The 19,154-nt window shown below is 43.8% G+C and overlaps 1 long non-coding RNA gene across 1 annotated transcript; it reads left to right on the top strand.

The window, feature by feature from the left end:
* The first annotated feature begins 10,406 nt into the window (after window positions 1–10,406).
* LOC123995512 lies at window positions 10,407–11,121 on the top strand. The gene is made up of 3 exons (XR_006831859.1): window positions 10,407–10,483; window positions 10,569–10,594; window positions 11,001–11,121. It is a non-coding gene; the product is annotated as an uncharacterized LOC123995512 (long non-coding RNA).
* Window positions 11,122–19,154: the final 8,033 nt, after the last annotated feature.

Genomic DNA, 19,154 nt, shown 5'->3' on the forward strand with positions numbered 1-19,154 from the left:
ATTTCAAAAATCATTTTTCTACCTGGCTACCCCTACCCCGGTCATCAGCCCTGCACTCCCCACAGCAACTCGCCCAAGCCTCCCCATTTCTCCTTCACCCAAATCCAGATAACTGATGTTCTGAAAGAGCGGCAAAATCCGGACCCCTACAAATCAGCCGGGTTAGACAATCTGGACCCCCTCTTTTTAAAATTATCTGCCAAAATTGTTGCAACCCCTATTACTAGCCTGTTCAACCTCTCTTTCGTTATCGTCTGAGATTCCCAAAGATTGTAAAGCTGCCTCGGTCATCCCCCTCTTGAAAGGGGGAGACACTGTATTCCCAAACTGCTACAGACCTATATCTATCCTACCCTGCCTCTCAAAGGTCTTCGAAAGCCAGGTTAACAAACAGATTACCGACCATCTCGAATCCCACCGTACCTTCTCCGCTATGCAATCTGGTATCAGAGCTAGTCATGGGTGCACCTAAACGATATCATAACCACCCTCGATAAAAGACAATTCTGTGCAGCTGTATTCATCGACCTGGCCAAGGCTTTCAACTCTGTCAATCACCACATTCTTATCGGCAGAGTCAACAGCCTTGGTTTCTCAAATAACCGCCTCGCCTGTTTCACCAACTACTTCTCTGATAGAGTTCAGTGTGTCAAATCGGAGGGCCTGTTGTCCGGACCTCTGGCAGCCTCTATGGGAGTGCCACAGGGTTCAATTCTCGGGCCGACTCTCTTCTCTGTATACATCAATGATGTCGCTCTTCCTGCTGGTGATTCTCTGATCCACCTCTACGCAGACGACACCATTCTGTATACTTCTGGCCCTTCTTTGGATACTGTTAACAACCCTCCAGACGAGTTTCAATGCCATTACAACTCTCCTTCTGTGGCCTCCAACTGCTCTTAAATACAAGTAAAACTAAATCCATGCTCTTCAACCGATCGCTACCTGCACCTACCCGCCTGTCCAACATCACTACTCTGGACGGCTCTGACTTAGAATACGTGGACAACTACAAATACTTAGGTGTCTGGTAAGACTGTAAACTCTCCTTCCAGACCCATATCAAACATCTCCAATCCAAAGTTAAATCTAGAATTTGCTTCCTATTTCGCAACAAAGCATCCTTCACTCATGCTGCCAAACATACCCTTGTAAAACTGACCATCCTACCAATCCTCGACTTTGGCGATGTCATTTACAAAATAGCCTCCAATACCCTACTCAACAAATTGGATGCAGTCTATCACAGTGCAATCCGTTTTGTCACCAAAGCCCCATATACTACCCACCATTGTGACCTGTACGCTCTCGTTGGCTGGCCCTCGCTTCATACTCGTCGCCAAACCCACTGGCTCCATGTCATCTACAAGACCCTGCTAGGTAAAGTCCCCCCTTATCTCAGCTCGCTGGTCACCATAGCATCTCCCACCTGTAGCACACGCTCCAGCAGGTATATCTCTCTGGTCACCCCCAAAACCAATTCTTTCTTTGGCCGCCTCTCCTTCCAGTTCTCTGTTGCCAGTGACTGGAACGAACTGCAAAAATCTCTGAAACTGGAAAAACTTATCTCCCTCACTAGCTTTAAGCACCAACTGTCAGAGCATCTTACAGATTACTGCACCTGTACATAGCCCACCTATAATTTAGCCCAAACAACTACCTCTTTCCCAACTGTATTTAATTTATTTATTTATTTTGCTCCTTTGCACCCCATTATTTTTATGTCTACTTTGCACATTCTTCCATTGCAAAACTATCATTCCAGTGTTTTACTTGCTATATTGTATTTACTTTGCCACCATGGCCTTTTTTGCCTTTACCTCCCTTCTCACCTCATTTGCTCACATTGTATATAGACTTGTTTATACTGTATTATTGACTGTATGTTTGTTTTACTCCATGTGTAACTCTGTGTCGTTGTATCTGTCGAACTGCTTTGCTTTATCTTGGCCAGGTCGCAATTGTAAATGAGAACTTGCCTACCTGGTTAAATAAAGGTGAAATAAATAAAAATAAAATATCAAAGGGTTCAAATGCTTGTTTGCGAATACATTTTGGCGCCACCTTCTGGCAAGCAAAAGTACTGCACGGAGAGAGGAAAAATATTACACACCAAAATATTTTAAAAACTCAGAGGAAGTTATCCGATTATGGAAATATAAAGGTAGAAATGTCTGTGACATGGTAGGAACCACATTATTTCCCTTGTGGCCCTTATTTGTGTGGAACATATACATTGTATGATATCACCCCTTTAACAATTGTTCAGATGAGAGCTTTGTTCATGAAGGTGTGTAGAGACCGTGGCGTCATTGCCAATCTGCGTGTGTTTTGAGAACCATGGTACCATGACACTACATTTGCTCACACACACAAGACACACACACAGGAATATTGACCCCCCCCCACCACCACACACACACTCTTCACATACTGCTGCTGCTCTATTTATTATCTATCCAGACTGCTTAGTCACTTTTACCCCTACGTACAGTACCAGTCAAAAGTTTGGACATACCTACTCATTCCATGTTTTTTTATGTATTTTTACTATTTTCTACATTGTAGATTAATAGCGATGACATCAAAACTATGAAATAACACATATGTGATTATGTAGTAACCAAAAAAGTGTTAAACAAAATAAAATATATTTTACATGTGAGATTCTTCAAAGTAGCCTTGATGACAGCCTTGCACACTCTTGGCATTCTCTCAACCAGCTTAATGAGATTGTCACCTGGAATGCATTTCAATTAACAGGTGTGCCTTGTTAAAATGTAATTTGTGGAATTTAAGCAAAATAAGCAAAGAGAAACAACAGTCCATCATTACATTAAGATATGGTCAGTCAATGCAGAACATGTGAAGAACTTTGAAAGTTTCTTAAATCGCAGTCGCTAAAACCATCAAGTGCTATGATGAAACTGTCTCTCAGGAGGACCGCCACAGGAAAGGAAGACCCAGAGTGACTTCTGCTGCAGAGGATAAGTTCATTAGAGTTACCAGCCTCCAAAATTTCAGCCCAAATAAATGTCTCACAGATTTCAAGTAAATGACACACGAGCAATGGACATTAGACCGGTGGAAATCTGTCCTTTGGTCTGATGAGTCCAAATTTGAGATTTTTGGTTCCAACCTGCGTGTCTTTGTGAGATGCAGAGTAGGGGAACGGATGATCTCCACATTTTGCCGTCCATTATCATGCTGAAACATAAGGTGATGGCAGCAGATTAATGACACCACAATGGTCCTCAGGATCTCGTCACGGTATCTCTGTGCATTAAAATCGCCATCGATAAAATGCAATTGTGTTCACTGTCCGTAGCTTACGCCTGCCCATACCATAATCCCACCGCCACCATGGGGCAGTCTGTTCACAACGTTGACATCAGCAAACCACTCACCCATACAACGCCACATACATGGTCTGCAGTTGTGAGGCTGGTTGGACGTACTGTCAAATTCTCTTAAACATCGTTGGAGGCGGCTTATTGTAGAGAAGTGAACATTCAATTCTCTGGCAACAGTTCTTGTGGATATACATGCCAGTCAGCATGGCAATTGCACACACCCTCAAAACTTGAGACATCTGTAGCATTGTGTTGTGTGACAAAACTGCACATTTTAGAGTGATCTGTTATTGTCTCCAGCAGAAAGTGCACCTGTGTAATGATCATGCAGTTTAATCAGCTTCTTGATATGCCACACCTGTCAGGTGGATGGATTATCTTTGCAAAGTAGAAATGCTCAATAACAGGGATGTAAACAAATTTGTGCACAAAATCTGAGAGAAATAATCATTTTTTTCAGTATGGAAAGTTTCTGGGGTATTTTATTTCAGCTCATGAAACATGGGACCAACACTTTACATGTTGTGTTTATATTTTTGTTCAGTGTTTAAAGCCTCGTTGTTGTTATTTTATTGTGTTACTATTTTATTTTTTATTTTGACAATTTTTCTTACTTTTTAACTTGCATTGTTGGGAAAAGGCTAATAAGTTAGCATTTCACAGTAAAGTACACCTGATTTGGGAATGGCTCTGATAAGATGGGTTAGTGTAGGTATACGAGGGTGGGTTGTAAAGGCTATTAGTAACAGATAGAATCTGAGGGCAGAAATCTTTCAAAGACAAGTCTATGAGATGCCCTGCATGAACAATGCCAGCCTCTTTCATCAGGAGGAAGAGGAAGAGATCAATGGCTCTGTGAGGGAGAAACTCAGAGGAAGGTGTGTGATTAGGAGGACTGGGGACTGACACATGCTGTGGGAGGATTCACCTTTGATGGTGAGAGACACTGTGAAATAATAGGAGGATATGGCTTCTAATGGAACAATGTGCAGGAAGAGACTGAAAGTCAGTGACCGTGATGTAAGGTTCCCTATGAACACTGATGTAGATTTCACCTGTACAAAATGGACGAGGGAGTACAAAGAGCTAAAGGAGCACAGAATGACATAAATATTCTGTCCTCTGACTCTCCTCTGTAGCTATTACCTATTACCATATCATTTCTGTGACGTTAATATGAGTGGGATAGTCATTTCGCACTGTAGCGTCTGTTCTTTTGATGTGAACTTACATCAATTATATTCAAATTCATAGGTACACATGGAGTCAAAGCTTGACAGACTCAGATCTGACAATACCGACTTCCAAACACTGGGGGAGAGGAGAAAATGCAATAAATCACTTAAACCACGTATGGATGCAGACATGAATCCGTCTTTTTTCCTGGTACGAGAGAAATCAATTTGATACACCAACTCACATTCATTCAGGGAAAAAAACCTTGACTAATCATGGCCCTAAAAATGCTTTCCCCTCTAATCATTTCAAAACATGTCTCTCCTTTCTCCACTTAATTAGAGAACATGTTAAACTGACAGAGAATGTGGAGAATCTAGGTCAGAGCATTGCTATGCAGGAATAATAACCCACTGCTAAACAGTTTGCTTTAATGCTGTGTTATTGCCTGAGTATCTGAGTGGTTTACAACAGCCTTTTTACCACCATCATCTCCACCCCCGTCCCTCTCTGCTCTTCTCAGCATGGAACTCTTAAAAAAGGGAAATAGGTGTACATTTTCATAATAACATGTTTCTCAGTGAAAGCAAGTGACAGACAAAATGACACATACTCTGCAATTCCAAGTCTGAATTCTAAATATTTTACTCACGCTATAACTCAGAATGTATATTTCACAGGTTAACATGTTTTATCCTTTCATCCATTTATCAGCCAATTATGGTGTAACTACATGGCCCATTAATTAGTTATCTACAATCCCGGAACTGGTGCGAGAGTCGACTCACTAGTACCTGCTGTTATGTCATAGCACTTCTCCACATGTCTGTGAGATGCAAAATGTTGTGAAGAGAAAATAAAGGAAGGAGAGGACCACGCCCCCAGATGTGCTCCACTTCTGATAGAATCACAGCTGGCAGAAACAAAACTCATTGGAAGACATATATTACAACTGAATTATACATTCTCCAGATCTGGTGTGTCACTTTCTCTTTGACTCACACACACATAATTAATTGTTAACTATCTCCCAGAATTCCATGTTCTAGGAAGTCATGTTATTCTGTTTAATGTGGATGTAAATGTTATTATTGCGGTGGTTGTTGACATTAAATGAGAGCAGAGACTATTCTTTATCCTTGATAAGAATTGCATTAATTTACAACTGGTCTTTTTACTAGAAGGGGCATTTTTCTATGCACTTACTGTTATGAAACAAAATAACAAATTCTATTGATAAAAACTTGATCAATAACCACATTATTAGTTTATGATGCCCCCTTGACATTTGAGAAAAGGACAACTAGACCTTGATTGATCAGATGCCAGTTAATGGTATCCACTACCGAGAGATTAGAGGCCTTGATGACCTCCATAATAACTTGCCCAGGAGAAGGGAAGGAAAACAGCCAACAGCCCTGACATGCCCCTGACATGCCCCTGACAGGCCCCTGACATGCTCCTGACATGCTCCTGACATGCTCCTGACATGCTCATGACATGCTCCTGACATGCTCCTGACATGCCCCTGACAGGCCCCTGACATGCCCCTGACAGGCCCCTGACATGCTCCTGACATGCTCCTGACATGCTCCTGACATGCCCCTGACAGGCCCCTGACATGCCCCTGACAGGCCCCTGACATGCTCCTGACATGCTCCTGACATGCCCCTGACAGGCTCCTGACATGCCCCTGACAGGCCCCTGACATGCCCCTGACAGGCCCCTGACATGCTCCTGACATGCTCCTGACATGCTCCTGACATGCCCCTGACAGGCCCCTGACATGCCCCTGACAGGCCCCTGACATGCTCCTGACATGCTCCTGACATGCCCCTGACAGGCTCCTGACATGCTCCTGACATGCCCCTGACATGCTCCTGACAGGCTCCTGACATGCTCCTGACATGCCCCTGACATGCTCCTGACATGCTCCTGACATGCTCCTGACATGCCCCTGACATGCTCCTGACATGCCCCTGACATGCTCATGACATGCCCCTGACATGCTCCTGACATGCCCCTGACAGGCCCCTGACATGCTCCTGACATGCCCCTGACATGCTCCTGACATGCTCCTGACATGCCCCTGACATGCTCATGACATGCCCCTGACATGCCCCTGACAGGAACCTGGACCATACAAACATAAGACAAGACAATGAGAAAGTATAATAAAAGCAAACAGCCTTAGTATTACTGAGAGCAGCCCCATAAATCCTCTAGTGTATAAAGCCAAAGTGGCAGCTCCCCTGACAGAAGCAGAGCGGGTGCTTAGCAACATCTCCTCTGCATGATTTACCAAATCAACAGGGTTAATGTCCTAGAAGCTGGGAGGATACCACTCTTCCAAAGAGTGGCCACATATCAAAAGCCCCCCATGGGAGACACCACAGTTATACATGCTGGTAAATGTGTCGTAAAACTACAGCAAAAACAACTCAAGGGAATGCAATGTCACTGGGGTTACAGTGGTGTAAATCCCCTTACTTGCTCCATCTCTTGTACTCTGCTCTTATACCAGCCAGTTTGAGAGTAAAGCAATAATAATAATACATTTGATGTGTATAGCGCTTTTCATTACAGAGTTATCCCAAAGCTCTATAGTGCAGAACTTATCCTATAGTTCAAGCAACCACAGACACCACAAGGCAGAGTGTGGAGAGTTATGTTATGTAACCTCAACAATGTACAGCTGACGTACAAAACTAAAGACTACTGAGTGAATACATAATCAAGCTAGTGAATACACAATAGGCAAGTGAGTATGTATTCAAAATATATGCATTATGTAAAACATTGCATGCTCATGTAATTCGCTTAGGCCTATACGATACCCGTCTTGCCACTTTGTATTCTGTAAAATGAACTGTCCACCATTCATCTCCCGCCTCCCATCCTAATAGACTGTAATCAAGCTCCAAGTATCTCGAAACCCGTCCGCATGTCTTCAGCTCAGAGAATATGCTCTCGACAGGTAACATGCAGAACTTGAACACTGATTAATGAATCATGTTATCCTGCTCAACTATGGCAACTTGGCAACCAACCAGGATTCCAAAATCCGGGGGCTGAGACCTGGTGGCTGAGACCTGGTGGCTGAGACCTGGGGGCTGAGACCTGGGGGCTGAGACCTGGTGGCTGAGACCTGGTGGCTGAGACCTGGGGGCTGAGACCTGGTGGCTGAGACCTGGGGGCTGAGACCTGGGGGCTGAGACCTGGTGGCTGAGACCTGGTGGCTGAGACCTGGGGGCTGAGACCTGGGGCTGAGACCTGGTGGCTGAGACCTGGTGGCTGAGACCTGGGGGCTGAGACCTGGTGGCTGAGACCTGGGGGCTGAGACCTGGTGGCTGAGACCTGGTGGCTGAGACCTGGTGGCTGAGACCTGGGGGCTGAGACCTGGTGGCTGAGACCTGGTGGCTGAGACCTGGTGGCCAGAGGCATCAGATGGGCATTGTATACAACAACGGTGGGCGTATAATCACTTTTGTTTCCTATTGCTCTTCTGTTTACCCCAATCTGACTTAGCCCGCAGCCAGGGATCCTTCCCTGAATCTGCAGCAGGCTCCTTCATTAGACAACAGGATGATGGCCCTGCACTTGATTTGAGAGAGCTGCTGGCTCTGGGACAAGCACTCCAATTTATTTCCCTGTCTGGTGGCCCCACTTATTTCAGCTCTGGAGCGCCTGCCAAAGCCCTTAATGTGCACTAGGCTCCATGTTAAAGCTGCTTCTCTCTGGGGACAGTCTTGGACCTAGTTTAGCAGAGAAAACTGCCTGCCTGTGCCCAAAGTATATGGAGCAGCCACTGAGAAAGGCTCAGGAAAAATCTTAACCTGGTGTGGCACTAGCCTGGCTGACATGACCCACGTGACCACACAGCGAGGATGAGCTGTGACTCACTGGTTTGGAAAGGAGGCTGTTTGTTAATGAAGTATTTGCTCAGAAATTGAGTGGACGAATTGATTGAGTCTCTACAATGTTTTTTGGTTGACCTCTAAGTGTTGTAATGGAAGGGGGTGGTTTCAGAGGCAGTGTGTGTCTGTGCCTGTTGTAATAGAAGGGGGTGGTTTCAGAGGCAGTGTGTGGCTGTGCCTGTTGTAATGGAAGGGGGTGGTTTCAGAGGCAGTGTGTGGCTGTGCCTGTTGTAATGGAAGGGGGTGGTTTCAGAGGCAGTGTGTGGCTGTGCCTGTTGTAATGGAAGGGGGTGGTTTCAGAGGCAGTGTGTGGCTGTGCCTGTTGTAATGGAAGGGGTGGTTTCAGAGGCAGTGTGTGGCTGTGCCTGTTGTAATGGAAGGGGTGGTTTCAGAGGCAGTGTGTGTCTGTGCCTGTTGTAATAGAAGGGGGTGGTTTCAGAGGCAGTGTGTGGCTGTGCCTGTTGTAATGGAAGGGGGTGGTTTCAGAGGCAGTGTGTGTCTGTGCCTGTTGTAATAGAAGGGGGTGGTTTCAGAGGCAGTGTGTGGCTGTGCCTGTTGTAATGGAAGGGGGTGGTTTCAGAGGCAGTGTGTGGCTGTGCCTGTTGTAATGGAAGGGGGTGGTTTCAGAGGCAGTGTGTGGCTGTGGCTGTGGGTGTTTGAGTGAGAAAGACGAAGAGGAGAACCAACCAGGAAAAGCACAGCCCCTTCATTATCAACGTATGTTGCTGACAGCATCAAAACAGCCTCTCCAGACTCTGAAGTCAGGAGGATTTTGAGTTTGGTATCAGCCAGATTCCTGTGGCAGCAACCTCACTAGCAAATCCCTGCCATGATGGTCCAAGGTACAGTAGATACACAGTCCGTTGTGTACTGAAGTTAATTAAACATCATTTTTTTGATCGATTATACAAGGGAACACTACACTACAACTGATTGATTAGACAAGGGAACACTACACTACAACTGATTGATTAAACAAGGGAACACTACACTACAACTGATTGATTAAACAAGGGAACACTACACTACAACTGATTGATTAAACAAGGGAACACTACACTACAACTGATTGATTAAACAAGGGAACACTACACTACAACTGATTGATTAAACAAGGGAACACTACACTATAACTGCTAGTTTGAGGGGAAAGTGAATAGGAGAATTGGAGAGGGGAAATCATTTCAGAAGACATTCCTATAATTGTTTTATAAGTCCCTATGCACACTTTAAAACATACAACCAAATGTGATGATTCTGGAATTGCCCATTTCAAATAATTAGCTTAAACTTGAAAATGAAAATTAGGGCAACAAGAGCGGCTGCAAATGAGAAAATGCTTCATGGAGGGTATGTTTCAAAGTCACCAAAGGACCCCCTGACTGTGCCCCAACAAATCAGAGAGGCTACTGAATAAATCAAATAATGTATTAATGACTCATCCAGTAGCCAGAGGTAATGTAGGATCTTAATTGGAGCCAATTTTGCTACAGCAGGAAAATAATCCTGCAGCAACAGGAAATGTGAATTATTATGAAAATTATAATTAATGGATGTTTTCATAAGGCAAAATCAAGTCTGATAAACCTCCAATGCACTGCAGGTTTGACATTTCCTGCATTGCTGCAAACTTCTCCTGCAACGGGGTGATCAAATAACAATCAGTCACCTGCAATGTACTGCATCAAGACTCTAAAAATGATGGGTTCAACTACACTTCTTCTAAGGTTTTTGGCACTGAAAATGTCCCTCAAAGGTTATTCCAAGAACCTCATAGGAGGTGGGGTTCATCGAGGAACCTCAGTTGGTGTGGGTTCCTGGAGGAACGTAACGGCCCAATTGAAACATTTGGATTTGAAAGGGCAGCAGGTGCAGGCACTTAACTGAAATATGTTCATTAAGATCTCCTCAATTTAAGGTCAGGTTTGTCCCTTGTATGATCTAAATTGATCTTGTTTAGTGATGATACCATCTATCATCTTTTCATATATGTGGAAATCATTCTAAAACAGAAAATGGAAATCAATCAACAAAGAGGTAAGAATATAAAGGCTATAAGAACATGTTGAAGGCTGTATTGGTGAGGATGACTGAACTGCTCACTTTGTGTCTGTGTCTGCAGGTTTACAGATGAGGAGGCATACAAAGGTATGTCATTTGTATTGGTATGTTTACATTTTTTTATAGAACAAAAATGTATTTTACCTTTATTTAACTAGGCAAGTCAGTTAAGAACAAATGATTATTTACAATGACGGCCTCCACCGGCTAAACCTAGACGACTCTGGGCCAATTGTGCGCTGTCCCTATGGGACTACCAATCACGGCTAGTTGAGATACAGCCTGAATGTTATGCTGATCACATGTACCATCCCCCTCCCTTACCTCGTCAATGAATATCCCAGAGGCCTCTACATTATGGACAATGTATATGTATGAAAACCTTTATCAAAACAGGTTTTTTCATTCACGTTCATCACAAAACCAAGGTATGAATACTGTCTTAAGTGTGTTTTGTTAATCCCCTGTATAATTAAATTTTTTTGATTGCCAGACTCCCCAGCTACAAGTCTGATGAATATAACAGGAAACTTGTTACGTCACCATGCACAGCAACATCATTCTGGCTATAGATACGGAGAACATCAACACGCCAGAGGATATAATCCATCGGACTTGGGGCTCTGCTGGGACTTTATCTCATTTAGATGTTTTACTTCTGCTTTGCCACTAAAATCATAATGAACACTGACAACTATAATATTGTGTTATTGTGGTTATTGTTATGCATATTATTATTATTATTAATAATAATAGGGGGGGGTTATGTTCTTCAAGGATCCATTGAAAGGGGATCTTTGAACAACCCTTAAAGGTTTCTTCAGAAAACTTAAACGGCTTCCCCCACCGTTTCAATTTGAAGAACCCCTGAAGGATACTCAATAAGCCTTGTCTTTTTGGTGTATATAGGAGAACTAGAAACACTATGTTGCACCCAGTACATCAGATCATATACAGTGGCACAAACAAGTCTGTGAGCCCTTAGGAATGACCTGGATTCCTGAATACATGATCAGCATGTTTCATCTGATCTTCATCTAAGTCACAACAATAGACAAACATAGTGTGCTTAAATCATTGTACACAAATCATTGTATTTTTCTTGTCTATATCGAATGCATCATTTAAACATTCACAGTGTAGGTTGGAAAAAGTATGTGAGCCCTTAGGAATGACCTGGATTCCTGAATAAATGGATCATCATATTTGATCTGATCTTCATCTAAGTCACAACAATAGACAAACATAGTGTGCTTAAATCATTGTACACAAATCATTGTATTTTTCTTGTCTATATCGAATGCATCATTTAAACATTCACAGTGTAGGTTGGAAAAAGTATGTGAACCCCTAAAGACTTCTCCAAAAGCTAGTCGGAGTCAGGAGTCAGCTAACCTGGAGTTCAATCAATGAGACGAGATTGGAGATGTTGGTTAAAGCTGCCCTGCCCTATGAAAAACATTCACAAAATTTGAGTTTGCTATTCACAAGAAGCATTGCCTGATGTGAACCATGCCTCAAACAAAAGAGATCTCAGAAGACCTAAGATTAACAATTGTTGACTTACATAAAACCGGAAAGGGTTACAAAAGTATCTCTAAAAGCCTTGATGTTCATCACTCCACGGTAAGACAAATTGTCTACAAATGGAGAAAGTTCAGCACTGTTGCTACTCTCCCTAGTAGTGGCCGTCCTGCAAAGATGAATGCAAGAGTACAGCGCAGAATGCTCAATGAGGTTAAGACGAATTCTAGAGTGTCAGCTAAAGACTTAAAGAAACCGCTGGAACATGCTAACATCTCTGTTGAGGAATCTATGATACGTAAAAAAACAAACAAGAATGATGTTCATAGGAGGACACCAAGGAAGAATCCACTGCTGTCCAAAAAAGACGTTGCTGCACGTCTGAAGTTTGCTAAAGTGCACCTGGATGTTCCACAATGCTACTGGCAAAGTATTCTGTGGACAGATTAAACTACAGTTGAGTTGTTTGGAAGGAACACACAACACTATATGTAGAGAAAACAATGCACAGCACACCAACATCAAACCCTCATCTCAACTGTAAAGTATGGTGGAGGGAGCATCATGGTTTGGGGCTGCTTGGCTGCCTCAGGGCCTGGACTGCTTGCTATCGTCGATGGAAAAATGAATTCCCAAGTTTATCAAGACATTTTGCAGGAGAATGTTGGGCTATCTGTCCACAGAATGGCTTCAACAGAAGAAAATACGCCTTCTAGAGTGGCCCAGTCAGAGTGCTGACCTCAACCCGATTGAGATGCTGTGGCATGACCTCAAGAGAGCAGTTCACACCAGACATCCCAAGAATATTGCTGAACTGAAACAGTTTTATAAATAGGAATGGTCCAAAATCTCTCCTGACCGTTGTTTGATCCGCAACTACAGAAAACATTTGGTTGAGGTTATTGCTGTCAAAGGAGGGTCAAGCAGTTATTAAATCCAAGGGTTCACATACTTTTCCCACCCTGCACTGTGTATGTTTACACGGTGTGTTCAATAAAGACATGAAAACGTACAATTGTTTGTGTGTTATTAGTTTAAGCAGACTTAGCTTGTCTATTGTTGTAACCTTGATGACGATCAGGTCAAATTTTATGACCAATTTATGCATAAATCCAGGCATTTCCCAAGGGTTCACATGCTTTGTCTTGTCACTGCATGTTTCATCATTATGGTCTAAGAACACATGCTATATACTTAGAACACATGCTGTAATGTCCTCCATTGAATCTGGACTAGGCCGGATTTAGAAGAAATACACAAATAATCACTTTTAAACAACACTCTGTCTGTCCTCCTGAACCTATTTTGGCCTAAAGGCTGGACTTGGCATTGATATGTGAGCTTGTATGTAAAACTGCAGAAGTCTTCCAATATAATTGTCTCCCCAGAGCAGCAACACAGTTGTGGTGATAGAGATGTGGATGACTAAGCCACTAAGGCCAAGGCCCACTCAACAGCTCTAATAGCAAGTTGTCAACCGCCTGGCTTATCGCACAGACACAAACCCCGCAATAACTCTTATCAGGTTCAATGATAAGTGCTAAATAAAGGGACATGCTGCCATCTATCTGCTTCTCAGATCTATAATCAGTTTTTCCTCCGAGGTGCCAGTTCCCCCTGAATCTCATCCACACGGTTCTGGAGGGGTCCCAATCCCCTGCTGCAAGTGGCTGAAACCAGTGCAATGAAATGCAGAGGGATTCATCTGGGCAGGAAGCACAAGCAAGCATGCACACACGCATACACACACACACCAAATAATCCTGATTTGAATTATTAAGTTATCATACATCATAGGCTCTGTCTAGAGAGATGTGAGTGAATAGGGGGTTCTGTGTTTAGAGAGATGTGAGTGAGTAGGGGGTTCTGTGTCTAGAGAGATGTGAGTGAGTAGGGGGTTCTGTGTCTAGAGAGATGTGAGTGAGTAGGGGGTTCTGTGTCTGGAGAGATGTGAGTGAGTTGGGAGGCTCTCTGTCTAGAGAAATGTGAGTGAGAAGGTGGTTCTGTGTCTAGAGAGATGTGAGTGAGTAGGGGGTTCTGTGTCTGGAGAGATGTGAGTGAGTAGGGGGTTCTGTGTCTGGAGAGATGTGAGTGAGTAGGGGGTTCTGTGTCTGGAGAGATGTGAGTGAGTTGGGAGGCTCTCTGTCTAGAGAAATGTGAGTGAGTAGGTGGTTCTGTGTCTAGAGAGATGTGAGTGAGTAGGGGGTTCTGTGTCTGGAGAGATGTGAGTGAGTAGGGGGTTCTGTGTTTAGAGAGATGTGAGTGAGTAGGGGGTTCTGTGTCTGGAGAGATGTGAGTGAGTAGGGGGTTCTCTGTCTAGAGAGATGTGAGTGAGTAGGGGGTTCTGTGTCTGGAGAGATGTGAGTGAGTAGGGGGTTCTGTGTCTGGAGAGATGTGAGTGAGTAGGGGGTTCTCTGTCTAGAGAGATGTGAGTGAGTAGGGGGTTCTGTGTTTAGAGAGATGTGAGTGAGTAGGGGGTTCTCTGTCTAGAGAGATGTGAGTGAGTAGGGGGTTCTGTGTCTGGAGAGATGTGAGTGAGTTGGGAGGCTCTCTGTCTAGAGAAATGTGAGTGAGTAGGTGGTTCTGTGTCTAGAGAAATGTGAGTGAGTAGGGGGTTCTCTGTCTAGAGAAATGTGAGTGAGTAGGGGGTTCTGTGTCTGGAGAGATGTGAGTGAGTAGAGGGTTCTGTGTCTGGGGAGATGTGAGTGAGTAGGGGGTTATCTGTCTAGAGAGATGTGAGTGAGTAGAGGGTTCTGTGTCTGGAGAGATGTGAGTGAGTAGGGGGTTCTCTGTCTAGATAGATGTGAGTGAGTAGGGGTTCTGTGTCTGGAGAGATGTGAGTGAGTAGGGGGTTCTCTGTCTAGATAGATGTGAGTGAGTAGGGGGTTCTCTTTCTAGAGAGATGTGAGTGAGTAGGGGGTTCTGTGTCTGGAGAGATGTGAGTGAGTAGGGGGTTATCTGTCTAGATAGATGTGAGTGAGTAGGGGGTTCTGTGTCTGGAGAGATGTGAGTGAGTAGGGGGTTCTCTGTCTAGAGAGATGTGAGTGAGTAGGGGGTTCTCTGTCTAGAGAGATGTGAGTGAGTAGGGGGTTCTGTGTCTAGAGAGATGTGAGTGAGTAGGGGGTTCTGTGTCTGGAGAGATGTGAGTGAGTTGGGGGTTCTGTGTCTGGAGAGATGTGAGTGAGTAGGGGGTTCTGTGTCTGGAGAGATGTGAGTGAGTTGGGAGGCTCTCTGTCTAGAGAAATGTGAGTGAGTAGGTGGTTCTGTGTCTAGAGAGATGTGAGTGAGTAGGGGGTTCTGTGTCTGGAGAGATGTGAGTGAGTAGGGGGTTCTGTGTCTGGAGAGATGTGAGTGAGTTGGGAGGCTCTCTGTCTAGAGAAATGTGAGTGAGTAGGTGGTTATGTGTCTAGAGAGATGTGAGTGAGTAGGGGGTTCTGTGTCTGGAGAGATGTGAGTGAGTAGGGGGTTCTGTGTTTAGAGAGATGTGAGTGAGTAGGGGGTTCTGTGTCTGGAGAGATGTAGGGGTTCTGTGTCTGTCTAGAGAGATGTGAGTGAGTAGGGGGTTCTGTGTCTGGAGAGATGTGAGTGAGTAGGGGGTTCTGTGTCTGGAGAGATGTGAGTGAGTAGGCGGTTCTGTGTCTAGAGAAATGTGAGTGAGTAGGGGGTTCTGTGTCTGGAGAGATGTGAGTGAGTAGGGGGTTCTGTGTCTGGGGAGCTGTGAGTGAGTAGGGGGTTCTGTGTCTGGAGAGATGTGAATGAGTAGGGGGTTCTGTGTCTGGAGAGATGTGAGTGAGTAGGGGGTTCTGTGTCTGGAGAGATGTGAGTGAGTAGGCGGTTCTGTGTTTAGAGAGATGTGAGTGAGTAGGGGGTTCTCTGTCTAGAGAAATGTGAGTGAGTAGGGGGTTCTGTGTCTAGAGAGATGGGAGAGAGTAGGGGGTTCTGTGTCTGGAGAGATGTGAGTGAGTAGGGGGTTCTGTGTCTGGGGAGCTGTGAGTGAGTAGGGGGTTCTGTGGCTGGAGAGATGTGAGTGAGTAGGGGGTTCTGTGTCTGGAGAGATGTGAGTGAGTAGGGGGTTCTGTGTCTGGGGAGCTATGAGTGAGTAGGGGGTTCTGTGTCTGGAGAGATGTGAGTGAGTAGGGGGTTCTGTGTCTGGAGAGATGTGAGTGAGTAGGGGGTTCTGTGTTTAGAGAGATGTGAGTGAGTAGGGGGTTCTCTGTCTAGAGAAATATGAGTGAGTAGGGGGTTCTGTGTCTAGAGAGATGGGAGAGAGTAGGGGTTCTGTGTCTGGAGAGATGTGAGTGAGTAGGGGGTTCTCTGTCTGGAGAGATGTGAGTGAGTAGGGGGTACTCTGTCTAGAGAGATGTGAGTGAGTAGGGGGTTCTCTGTCTAGAGAGATGTGAGTGAGTAGGGGGTTCTGTGTCTGGAGAGATGATAGTGAGTAGCGGGTTCTCTGTCTAGAGAGATGTGAGTGAGTAAGGGGTTCTGTGTCTGGAGAGATGTGAGTGAGTAAGGGGTTCTGTGTCTCTGAGATGCTTTCATTAAGCCCCATCCATGGAGAGGCTGTAGTCTGAGAGGGGCTGTAGTCTTTACCAATGGTAAAGTAGATCTAGTAGATCTAGACCCGCTCCTCCAGTCAGTTGCAGGTGTCTAATGATGATAGATTGTTACAATTAACTAGGTTTTCATCTCCCACTCACTGAACAAAGCCTCTAAGTTTTGCAATGAGACAAGAGATGAAAGAGAGACAACAGATGGAAATGCAAGAGCGTGATGTTGATTTGTAATGTACCTCATTTGAAACTGCCATACCCCTACTACACCAACAGTATAAGAACTTACAGGTGGTCATCATAGGCCTTTCAAATAGCAGCACATGGCGTTGGTGAAGGCTGCATGCATGTATTCATGATTACAGCCATGGCCTACTTCCAACTGAGTGCACAGAGGTCTCAGCAAGGCCCCCTCTCTGAGGAGCAGCAGGCCTGCAGAAATACCACAGGAGACATTGAGTAGAAAACAAACATTTACAGTTTTAGTCTTTTTAAAAGAGGGCAATTGCATCTTCTCTTCTAATTACTGTATAGGCCTGTTGAAGTAACTGAGTATCATCCAGGGTCAAACCGCTAGAGCGGTTTTGAATCACTTGATGACAGTTGCAGAGAGAGGAATCCATCAAATATTGAAATTGAAGGTAAGTTCTTTTAAATATGAAGGTACCACCCCTCTCAGATGTAATGTGGCATATTGGGCAGAACACCCATTTACAATGACTGCTGGGACTTCCAAATCCAGAGTGAACTTGTATCTAACAAAGTAGTAGCAGTACTATCTTTTGTTTTGAAATGTAGGCTTAGTAGTTATCTTGAACATATTGTGAAGTTATTCCAAACATGGTCTATTTGGGTACTGTGTGCAATCTTGGCTTCTAAAATCAATAGTGCTTTTCAGCCTTATCCATGAGAAAGTATCGCTAGGCCAAATTATTTGTGAATCGGGGGCTCAATAATTGCCTTGTTCGCCCCTAACACTTCTATCCAAGATAACTATTCTACTCTTGTATGAGATGTAGAATAACACTTAACAGACATTAACACAGACTACACTACAAAAAGAAAAGGTTCCTGGAGTATCATTTAAGGGTTCTTCAAATTGAAACTGTGGGGAACCCCCTATACGTTCTTTCAAAGACCCCTTTTAAGAACCCCTTTCTGTTGTTCTGTACAAGACTGTTAACCCACTGTTCCCTGGTAGGTCATCAATTTAAATAAGAATTTGTTCTTAACTGACTTGATTTTAGTGGCAAAGCAGAATAAACTAAATCTAAATATGAGGTAAACTTCCCGCAGTATATCTATCCTCTGACGTGTTGATGTTCTCCGTATCCATAGCCAGAAGGATTTTACAGTGCATGGTGATCAACCAGGTTTCCTGTTATCTTCATCACAATCTGTGAATCCAAAAAAATACTAATTAAACAAATGCACATTATACAAAACATGCACATGACAGTATTCATACCTTGGTTTTGTGATGAACGTGAATGAAAAAAACCTGTTTTGATAAAGGTTTTCATACATATACATTGTCCATAATGTAGAGGCCTCTGGGATATTCATTGACGAGGTAAGGGAGAAGGATGGTTAATGTGATCTGTATAACATACCAATACCAAATGACATACCTTTGTATGCCTCCTCATCGCAGACACAAAAGTGAGCAGTTCAGTCATCTGCACCCAATACAGCCTTCAACATATTCTTATAGCCTTTATATTCTTACCTCTTTATTGATTGATATCTAAAACAAGATACATTTAAATCATACAAGGGACAAACCGTACCTTGAATTGAGGAGATCTTTACATGTTTCAGTTGGGCAGTTAGTTTCCTGCAGGAACCCACACCAACTAAGGAGGTTCCCCACCTCCTATTTGGTTCTTGGAATAACCTTTCGGGGGCAATTTTCAGTGCAAAGAACCCAAAGGTTCTTCGAAGAACCCTTGTTGAACCCCTCATTTTTAGATTGTTTGGTACGTTGAGTTTCAACAAACTTCAACAAAGAATGCCAAAACGTGCACGTGCAGCAAACCATAGTGGCGCGTCGCCGTTCAAGATGCCAGTGAGCGGGTGGAGCTGTCCGTGGTTCTGAAACATGGAGCGTTTTATTTCGGAGCGTCGAACATACAGCGAGTGGCGCTGTTGCATATTTATCAGAAAGTTGAAGTTAACAGTTAAGGCAGTAGCTGTAAGCAACACCAGACCTTTCAATTGCAGTGCAAATTGATACTGTTTAGTAGGCCTATTTATTTTTGATTATCATGGCTTACTCTGGTTGACAACCCGTACAGCCCATTCTATCCGAGTCTGAAATTGTTTACGTTTTAAATACTCACGAAAACCTCCCATGGACTGAGCTACTGGAGAAATGATCGCACTCGGATTGGGTGTTGGCTTTTGAAACGTAGTCTTGTTAGGCTCATTTTCAGTTGGCACACGACTAACCTATACTGTAATTCTATCAGAGGTCGAAATAAAAAATGTGAAAGGTGGATTTCAGTATATTCAATATATATTTCAGTATATTCCTTTAAGATTATGTCATTATTTAATACCCATTATGGTTT

This window comes from Oncorhynchus gorbuscha, linkage group LG02, assembly GCF_021184085.1.
Source record: "Oncorhynchus gorbuscha isolate QuinsamMale2020 ecotype Even-year linkage group LG02, OgorEven_v1.0, whole genome shotgun sequence".
NCBI classification, from domain to species: Eukaryota; Metazoa; Chordata; class Actinopteri; order Salmoniformes; family Salmonidae; genus Oncorhynchus; species Oncorhynchus gorbuscha.